Source organism: Montipora capricornis, chromosome 8 (assembly GCF_036669925.1).
Source record: "Montipora capricornis isolate CH-2021 chromosome 8, ASM3666992v2, whole genome shotgun sequence".
Lineage (NCBI taxonomy): Eukaryota > Metazoa > Cnidaria > Anthozoa > Scleractinia > Acroporidae > Montipora > Montipora capricornis.
In genome coordinates, this window is record NC_090890.1 from 13,974,845 (window position 1) to 13,984,844 (window position 10,000).

General features: G+C 39.4%; 2 protein-coding genes across 5 annotated transcripts in view; one reads left to right on the forward strand and one right to left on the reverse strand.

Moving 5' to 3' along the window:
* Nucleotides 1-10,000, forward strand: part of LOC138060518 (uncharacterized) — a 48,018-nt gene that overhangs the window by 33,658 nt on the left and 4,360 nt on the right. The window lies entirely within an intron of this gene.
* The window catches only part of LOC138060520 (histamine H2 receptor-like), a 29,838-nt gene continuing 27,729 nt past the window's right edge, over nucleotides 7,892-10,000 (reverse strand). The window contains exon 3 of the transcript XR_011134367.1: nucleotides 7,892-8,270. The gene's annotated coding sequence lies outside the window, so the exon portion shown is untranslated. The remainder of the gene's footprint in view (nucleotides 8,271-10,000) is intronic.

Genomic DNA, 10,000 nt, shown 5'->3' on the forward strand with positions numbered 1-10,000 from the left:
CTCCCAAGAGTAACAAAGGAGACTTTTGTCTGATTGGCTGTTGAAAATTGTAGTATCCAGTTTTCCAACCGCGCGCTCTGATGTAAACAAAAATGGCTTTCGAAGCGGTGATTCCAACCTGTGCTTCTTCGATCGTTCTATATAGCTTGAGCCAGTTGAAGGTGGTCATTTAAACTTTAAGTGACATGGAAAGATTCTGCAAGGGGCATTTTAGTCGGCGGGAATTTTTCTTTCCTTACACTTTTTGTAAGCAGTCCTTTTAATTTGCTCGGGGAAGCAACGCCTCTGAAGTTGCTTCGAGTCAGCTTTTATACTTTTTAGCTTTATTTCTCCATGTAAGTGATTGTATCGGAACAAATGCTGCTGTGTCTGTTGCGAAGGGAGTACTATTTAACGTGGTTGCGAAATACATCCCTCGAGCTCGCAGGCTTCGATTTATCCAACTTGAATGCAGCGCTGGAAGGAAGTATGTCACTTCATTCATCAGTTTCTTTCAGTGATCGTTTAGAGTTATGAGATGTCCTCAGTCCTTTTAAAGAACATTTTATCTCAACAGATTTAATACCAGCCGCGCCACCTCTATGTGGTGTATCTGTGTCTGAGGCCAATCTGGTTCACTGCATTTATCTCATGTGCAAACACTCTCACGATAAATTACCTTAAAAATTTCAATAACTCTCATTTAACGGAACCAAAACATCATTCTTAGTTACATCAAGTGATCATGAAGGCATGCTTGATAATATATGCTAAAATGAGTCAACAATGAAGTTCCAGTTTATTACTTTATTGGATAATTCTGTCCTTGATCTATGGTAACTCCATCAAGTCTAGCCATAGTAATTATTCATTGTTTCATCATTTATGCTACCAGCGAATTATTCAAAAGTGATGTTGATGTTCTTAGGAAATCTATACAATAGTGAGGAATGATGTGGTCACTGCCATCAGACTTGTAGGTTGTACTGGAATGAAATTTTGTGAAGGAGTTCTATTTGGGGAGGTAAAAATTTCACTTGACCATTTGTAGATGTAAATTACACCCACATTATGCACCATTAAAATAGTGCATTTAATGTGGGATATCTGGAAATACATAAACCAGGGCTTGTCTTCTGTGCAATGTTTAAATTTAAAAGGGCAATTCAAGGCAAAGCAGACTTTGTGATAGAACTCTGACACAATATTAACTACCCCGGTACTTATTAATTTTGATGTGAGCATTTCATGTTCATTTTAATATATTCATTGCTCACTTTGTGGTAAGTTACTATCTCACTGCAGAGAATAATGTAAAGTTATCTCAATCAGGATGAAAATGTACGAAATGTACATGCATTGATCTTAAATGTTGTTAGTCTGTTAATTAACCCATTGACTCCTGGGGGTTCCCTATTAATGAGTAAAATACTAAGTTTGGCCGATTTAGGGTTGAAAGGGATAATATAGTACATCAATAATACCAGTAGTACCGTATCAGAAACTGAGCTAGTATTTAATAACTAATGTGTCCCAATAAAATTTAATGTTCATGCCAACATTGTTAAGCAATAATATACATTGAGTTAGGATGACGGAACATCACACACCATTGTGTGTTCATTAAATTTATTTTTTACGTCATTCTTGGTGTATAGCAACTTATAGTAACTGCAAAAAACGTGCAGAAGAAATTGAAGAGAAGGTATACCTGAATATTATGGCTGTTTTGTGTGTCAAAAAATTTAATTGACCTGTTTTTTGTTTATTTTTGCTGCCATTCCTTGCACACAGTCACATGTCCCATAAAACTTGAATGTGCAGACAAAGGTAAAAGAATTCACTGTACAAAGTTTAAAGAATTGTTACATTTGTATGTTTATTAATAACTTCTTTCTTTCTAACTTACTTTGGCAATACACACTAAAGAAAAAAATGGTAGTAGCTGGATAAATATATGGATAAAATATGAATGGGATTCCCAAGGGGGAAAGGTGCAAATGGGGACACACAGGCCCATGTGAGGCACCCACAAAAGGGAATGAAATTTTTAAGATTACATTATTTACAAATTTAATGTATAATAACTTATCATGTATAATGTACAGTTTGTAAATCTCTTTAAGTCACAATTATTACGGTTTCCCTCAAATTTAATTAAGAAATTTATCAAATCGAAAAGTGCAGAGCAGAGTTGTGGTAAGCAGGCACTTTTATTTGTAGATATTATTACACTAACAGAACTTTTTTTATGTAATTCAGTACAATTTTTAATAGCTGGGAATAGCTGATATTTATTGCAATAAAAGCAAAAGTCTTATTTGCATTATATTGCATTCAATAATGTCATTGCATCTTGATAATTTGGCCCAGAGTTGAATCATCGCATCTCAAAGTGCCAAGTTTCGTTGGAAATTAGTTTACTTTCATAGAGCATTTTCGTGCGCCCTGCCACTTTTGAAGGAAAACTTTCAAAGCAGTTCGATTCGTCACAAATATGTGCTTTCCACACTAATGGCGATCGCCGGACCAAGACATATTTGCAGAGATTTGACCGAAAGTAACGTGAACAGTGATACCATTGTCTGATTTGGGGAAAAAAGATTTCAGTTGCGCGTTTCAAGAGGAGAGAAGACGAAAAAATGCTCAGAAGGTGTGAAAATCATACATTAACAATACAGAGACTTTCCATGCCTTAGTCCAGAGAAAATAAGAGTTGATGGTGGAAAAAACAAGCACTGTCTCTTTGACAAGGAAAAGCACTTTGGTACAAGAAGGAGTCGAAAACTTCGGGTTCAGTATCCGCTGTGCCACTTTTACTAGACTTTCGAAAAGTCCTTTGTCTAGATACGCACGAAGGACTTTTCATACTTGATTGGCGCCAATTTAGCGACCCAAAAACGGGTCGCTGAGCTAGGCCAATCAGAGTAGTCCTCGTGGACCCCAGGGGATAGAGTTGTCAATCAAAATTTGCCACACGCAGTAAAGCGTGATTTTCAAACATGCTACTAAGGCCACCGGATATTCCAAATTACGCGACCATCAGAGGAAAATAATTGAAGAATATCTGTCTTGCATAGATCTGTTTGTGTCTTCTCCAACCGGAGCTGGAAAAAGTCTGACCTTTGAACTAGTCCCGTACGCTTTTGGTCGTTTACTTGGAGCGGGTGGCAATGCTATCGTCTTCGTAATTCTTCCACTGATTTCACTCACGAAAGATTTGGTCTCTAGCCGGTCGCTATTTAGGAGACAACACATTTAAAATCTTAAGTATAAACGGGTGTCTGGAAGTCCCGAGGCGATTCTCAACGACCATCAACACATTTTTCGTCGAATGGAACAAAAAATTTTAAAATGCATGTGTATTCATCGACGAGAGTCATTGCATCGCTAAATGGTAAGCTTAAGTTTCACTAAGATGTATCTTTTAATCCCGCTCTAGTACGTCTCCTACACCTGAAGCGTACCTGATCTTTCATGAGTGAAATCAATTGACTTTCTTCGAAGCTTTCCCTTACTTGCTAATCTTTCGAATATATTAGTCTTTCGTTTCTGTCAGCGCAAATCACGGCGCAAGTGTTGGTCCAGAAAATACCACTGGAGATCTTCTTTCCAAGCGGCGACTCGAGAAAAAAAGCTTTCGTTTTATTTCATCTTTGTTTCTGATACCTTTAGCACAAAGTTAACAAATTTCCTCTTTCGATTTCGTAGAAACAAACATGTTCGAGTGTTTTCGTCGGATTGCGCCATCAAGTTCAGGGCTTGCAAATGACGTCATCCCCTTTTTGGCGCGAGACGCAAATGAAAACTTTGCAAGCGAGACAAGTCGACCTCTCGCGACTTCGTCGCTCGCTCATTTACTTCGCGTAAGAAGAATCACGATTCGCTCGCCAAAACATTTTCTTCTGGGGTTATCGTGAGGTCGACTTGTGGCAAGTCTACACTTTTACCAGAAATATCTCTTGTCAAACCTTATCTTTGTCTCACAAACTTTCACCCGTTGACGGCGTTTCGTGGACCAACGTCAGAAACAAAAGTCCTGTACTGTTAACGAAAGAGTTCAGTTTAAACAGAAAAAGCTATAAACCGATTGACATTTTGCAAAGTGACTCTTTCGTCCGGATAGAATGTCTTCGCTTGAAAGAGAGAACAAACGAAATTCTTCTATCATGCTTTTCTGTTACCTACCTTGACTCCACTCATGGATAAATTTTAACCTGTGAGATCCTTTGAACGGATTACCAGCTCATTTACCAGTGACGCGCAACAAGCAAATCCCGTCAAACTGGCAAATTTGTTTTGCATTCACTTCAAGCGCGGGTATCCTCGTGAAAAAACCACAACAGAAAATCTTAATGCCCGTTCCAGTTACTTTAATACTCGACAACATCCATTATTGTGATTTGCACATTCAATCATGACCATACCCGTTGCAAATAAGACAAAATTTTTCCAACTTCGCGCAATTCTTTGACAAGCCTGAGCACACCGCAGCATTCTAAAACTGCCGATCTAAGCATGTTTCGTTTCATCCGAAATAAAGGACTTTCCCATGTAGAAGGAATTGCCGAGGTCTTTCTATCTTTTGTCCATCTTCTTTCAGTATTTGTGCCACAAGCGCATAGATAGCATTGAAAGTGAATGCAATGAAAACTACAACTAGCGACATCTTTTCTCCTCGCGTTTGGTTTTCAGCCAATCACATTAGTCTCCTTTGTTCCCAAGAGTGCCACTTATAGATTTTACTCTGTCTAACGCCAGACGATTTTACTCTGTCTAACGCCACACGATTTTACTCGTCAAGTTCCGCTTGCAATGACGATATTTTGTTTTTATCTCGAAGTGTTTTTCACGGATCTTGCAGTTGTTGATACTTTCACAAGGGCTTGATTTACAGGTGGTTTTTGTCTGACCACTTCGATGACACCTATTACAAATCCGTCCCCGAATCGCCGCTAATGAAGTGAATTCTTGTTGCTCTGCTTTTAGTTTCTGCAATTGGCCAGAAGCACTAGTAATCTGCACCTGAAGAACGAGTAAATTTTCATTCATTTCATCCCCCTTTCTGTCCAGTGGTTTAATCTCCTGACCGCCAGCAATTGAACGCTCTGCAGTGTTGCAGCTAGCTGTTGTTGTCGGTAAAATGTTCAGCGGCAATGACTGATTTGATGGCGCCGTTTGGTAAGAAGAAGAAGAAGCATAATAGTTCTCCCAAGTATCGCTATAACTATTGAACCACTGAGAAAGTTCCAGTGGTCTTAGCGGTGTTCTCCTGCTTTCCGGGTCGGCAAATCCCCTTGATTTCTCTTTCCAAGATGCGTTTCTCTGTCAACAACAATTTTTCCGGGGACGCGAGGAAAGCATCGATATCGCCCGGGCGAAGGTATTTTAACGAACTCAGCGTAAGAAATTCACGGCTTTCGAATACTCTGCTACATTTTTTCCGGCCCAAACCTCCGGGAAGGCTTTTTAGCGATGTGTAAACTTCAATCATGTTGTTTACAAGAGTTCGACTAAATCGTTTGGCCTTGGGGGTTGCGAACTTTGCAAGGAGGCGTGTCCGTCAATCAAATTCGTGTACCTTGATTGGCTAACTTCTTACTTGTAAAAATGTTTGTTGGGTGGCCACGGTAAGGCGCGTCGCACTGTAATGCTATACCAAAAAGTGATCAAGGAAGAACATCACTGAAGTGGAAACGTCTATATTGAAGTACTTTACAAAAAGCTATTCTCTGGTCTGTTTGAATTGCAAATAGAAACGTGATATCTTCTCTGTTTCTTAGATTAAAACTACATTTGTTTAGATGTGGTAAAGATCTGTATAATTTCTGATCAAGAGTATTACTGATGTCCTGAAACATTTTGACCGTTTGAGCCTGTCTTCGATCAAAAAGTGCTCCCCTAAAGAAGATGAATGACATGCAGCAATATAATGCAGCAATTGTGCACTGTATGACCGAACGGATTCATGCGGTGTGAAAAGGTGTGAGTTCCTTGGTTGCCAATTTGCAGTAGATCCTTGCGAAGAACAGAAATAAGAATTTAAACTAGTTGTCTTGCATAACGACAGTTTTTGTCAGCCAGTGAAACTGTGGGGTTTGAGGGCTTCCACATAAGAGGGAAGTTGTTATCGATACCTTTTTAGGGCCTGTTTACATACAGGTGGGGTAACCCGCGGCCTAGGTGGGCTAACCCCCTATCCATACAAATTCTTGTTTTTTTAGCCTCACGTTTACTTGTTAGGTGAGGTAACCCCGTCGAGGTGGTTTGCCTGGTCTGCCAGTAAGCAACCTCGTTCCTAGGGTCTCTCTTCTCTCCCTCCTTTATCGTTGAAGAGAAAGACCCTCTTTCAGGCTGGTTACGTTTCTCCCAGAATCTGGGAGATTCGCCAAATGTGTGTTAGGGGAGGGATGGCAATGGAGGAGAGGAAGGGAATCAACACGCATTTGATTTTGTGGCCTGATGAGCATCCACAAAACCTTTCACGGCAAAATATTTTATGTACTGCAAATACAGAATTCGACGTGAAAGGCAAAAAGTTGTGGTTAAATCGATCGGACGCAACGGAAAATATACTCACGTCTTTGGAATTTTTAATCGTGTGAAGGTCACGCATCGACCTCAAATAAATTGCAAACTGTAGAACATGTTCAGGTATTTTATTTTGTTCTTTGATTTTTGTTTTTCTTTCGAATCTTAAGCAAAGTGATTCCTTAAGTCACAAGCTTGTACAGCGAGTAGACAGTTTTGACTTATTTATATTTCAACAACTTCATGGAAATTGATTTAAGTTATAACACTAATCGTGGAATGTGTTTTAGCCCCGGTAAAGCTGCTGTTACACGTTGAAACTTTTAGCTAACACTTGTGTGGAACGGCGCTGTAAAACAAGTTTCAGAAGGCGTTGCATCGTGTAACGAGGCCGCAGGCCGAGTGATTTAAACGCTTTCGTGTGTTTGGAAATCCAATGAATCTCGACGCACTTACTTCTCCAACAAAGGAAATTATAATTTTAATCCCTTTTTTTAAAGTCAAATTTTTTTTATACACCTCATCGTTCCCCAGAAGCATGTGAGAGCTGTGAGCAAGCACTCGTTGCCGTGTCGGGATGGAGAGAGCAGATTTAGATCCCAAAAATGCTGGGAGGAGGAATTGTGGGGCCAGTGCTGTTCCGAGTTCTATGCATTATAAAAGCAAATGAGCAGTTCGTATTTTCGAAGATTAGATAAGAGCCATTTTGTACTTGTTTTTGAAATTAATAATTAATTGATTTCAAAACTCATGTGTTTGAAATTATTGATTTCAAACCACATGTGTTTGAAATTCATCTAGTGAATCAACAAGTAGTGTTTCATTGGGTTTCAAACTCGCACGCGTGATCAGAATGGAGCGATGCAATTGGCTCGTTAAATTATGAATTACTAATGAGTTTGAGAGGAAAAGTAGAACTGCTTTCTACTTCTGCAACAGTCGCAACGATCCCAGTGGTGATCCAAACAAGAGTTTCAACTTGTTTTGCTGGAATCTGGTAACAACATTTTGAGACCACTTTCATCCTTCCCTGTTATACGGTGCAACGGCTGCTGAAGCGCTGTTTCACATAAGTTTCAGCTAAAAGCTTCAACGTGTAACAGCGGCTTAAATAAAAGTGACATTTTATCGGCAGCTTCTGCAAGTAACAGAGCAGAAATTACGTAAAACAAAAGAAACAAAAGACAGAAAGCAAAACAACTCCAAATAAAGACTAATCCCAAGTGACCAAAAAAACTCATTTTATCAAGCAAACGTGGTGTTTGGTGTATTGTTTTATGATATTGTATGTTCTTTCTATAGAAGCAACTTTAGCTACTAGCGAAATCATAACTTTTGTTTTTGTGAACGTCAGTTGCCGCTCGACATCAAAGGTCTTGTCGGTCACAAAGCTCTTGTTGTTGGCTTGGCTGCAGGAAAGGGGCTCAACTGTTCATTGATAAAATGATCTTAAAAGAGAGCAAAGCGAGGAAGACGAATCTTGCCTTAGGATGGATCGATTATAAGAAGGCCTATGATATGATACCCCACCCATGGATTTTAGAATGCCTTAGCCTTGTGGGCATGGCCCAAAACATTAAGAACCTGTTGGCCAACTTTATAAATGGTTGAAAGACAGAACTTATATCAAATGGACAGAGCCTTGGAGGTGTGGACATAAAAAGTGGCAATCTTTCAAGTGAATTCCTTGTGTCCTCTACTGTTCGTGATAACAATGATCCCCCTCGTCCTCATCCTCAGAAAGTGTGAAGCAGGATACTCTGACGGAAATAATATAAAAATCAACCATCTCCTGTTTATGAATGATTTCAAGTTATATGCGAAAATTCCGAACCAACTAGATTCGCTAATAGGGAGCTTTAGCAACGACGACGGCAACGGCAACGAGAACGTCGTCGTTAAATGTGAATTCGCGTTATTGTCATCGCTTTGCGACTATTCCAAGCATTTTAATGTGCCAAAGGTGTGGCAAACCCTCAAGAACGAAACTAGAATGAACGACGTTCAGTGTAAGAGAGGAAATGAAAATTTATCCTCGAGCGCTGACTTTCTCCCTAAAATCTCAAATTTTTGTTATTTCACGTTGCTGTTTTGCTGACGACGGCAAAGAAATAGACAAAAATGAAAAGATGCACGTGCAGAGCGTGCAATGCTATTGCTTTTGCACACTAAATATGCAAATTTGTGACGTTCTCGTTGCTGTCGCCGTTGTCGTTGCTAAAGCTCCCTATTATTCAGCAGCGACATTGGGATGAAATTTGGAATTGAGAAATGTGCAGTACTGATAAGAAAGAGAGGCAAGATGACACAGTCAGAGGATATCACACTACCTGATGACACAAACGTAAGATCGTTATAAGAAGGTGAAGGGTACAACTACTTAGGAGTACTGGAAGCTGATGTAATGTTACACAGGCAAATGAAAGAAAAGATTAAGAAAGAATATCTACGGCGCGTCAGGAAAGTTGCACAGACAAAATTAAATGGGGGAAATTTGATCCAGGCAATAAATACGTGGGCAGTAGATATGCTGGTGGGATAATTGAATGGACGAAACAAGAGTTAAGGAGCTAGTCCGCAGAACAAGAAAATTGCTAACAATGAACGGAGGCCTGCACCTAAGAGATTGTGTTGCAAGAATTTACGTCCCAAGGAAGCACGGTGGTAGAGGACGCATATCAGTAGGGGACTGTATAAACCAAGCAAGGTTATTATTGGAAACGTATGTGCAATCGAGTGAAGAAGAACTGTTGAAAGCAGTTAGGGCAGAGGTTACTGGACGTCAGGAAACAGCAACCAGTTTTAAAGTAAGAAGAAGGGCTGAAAACACCCAAGAATGGAAATAAAAGCCTCTACATGGACAATTTGTAAGAGAGACTGAAGACCAGAGTAATGAGGAAACATGGAGCTGGCTGAAGCAAGGAAGTCTTAAGAGAGAGACAGAAGCACTAATAATTGCTGCACAAGATCAAGCAATACGGACAAATTATATTAAAGCAACCATTGAAAAACCCCAGATAGATGCTAAATGTAGAATGTGCAGAAACAAAAATGAAACTGTAAGTCACATCGGCAGTGTTTGTTCAAAATTGGCACGGAAAGAATACAAGAAAAGACATGATAATATGGCCAGGGAAATTCACTGGGATCTGGCGGGAAAAGGCGGGTTCCACCGGAATGATAAATGGTACAATCACGTCCCTGAGAGCGTACTGGAAAATGAGAACTATAAACTCCTTTGGGACTTCAACATACGGAAGGACCATAAGATCGAGGCTAGGAGGCCAGATTTTGTGCTTGTTGACAAAAGCAAGAAAAACTGTCATATAATAGACGTGGCAATTCCAGAAGACAGTGGAGCAAAATAATAATAATAATAATAATAATAATAATAATAATAATAATAATAATAATAATAATAATAGCATTATTATCATTATTATTAATATTATTATTACTATTAATGATTTTTAAAATCTCGAAAACGTTA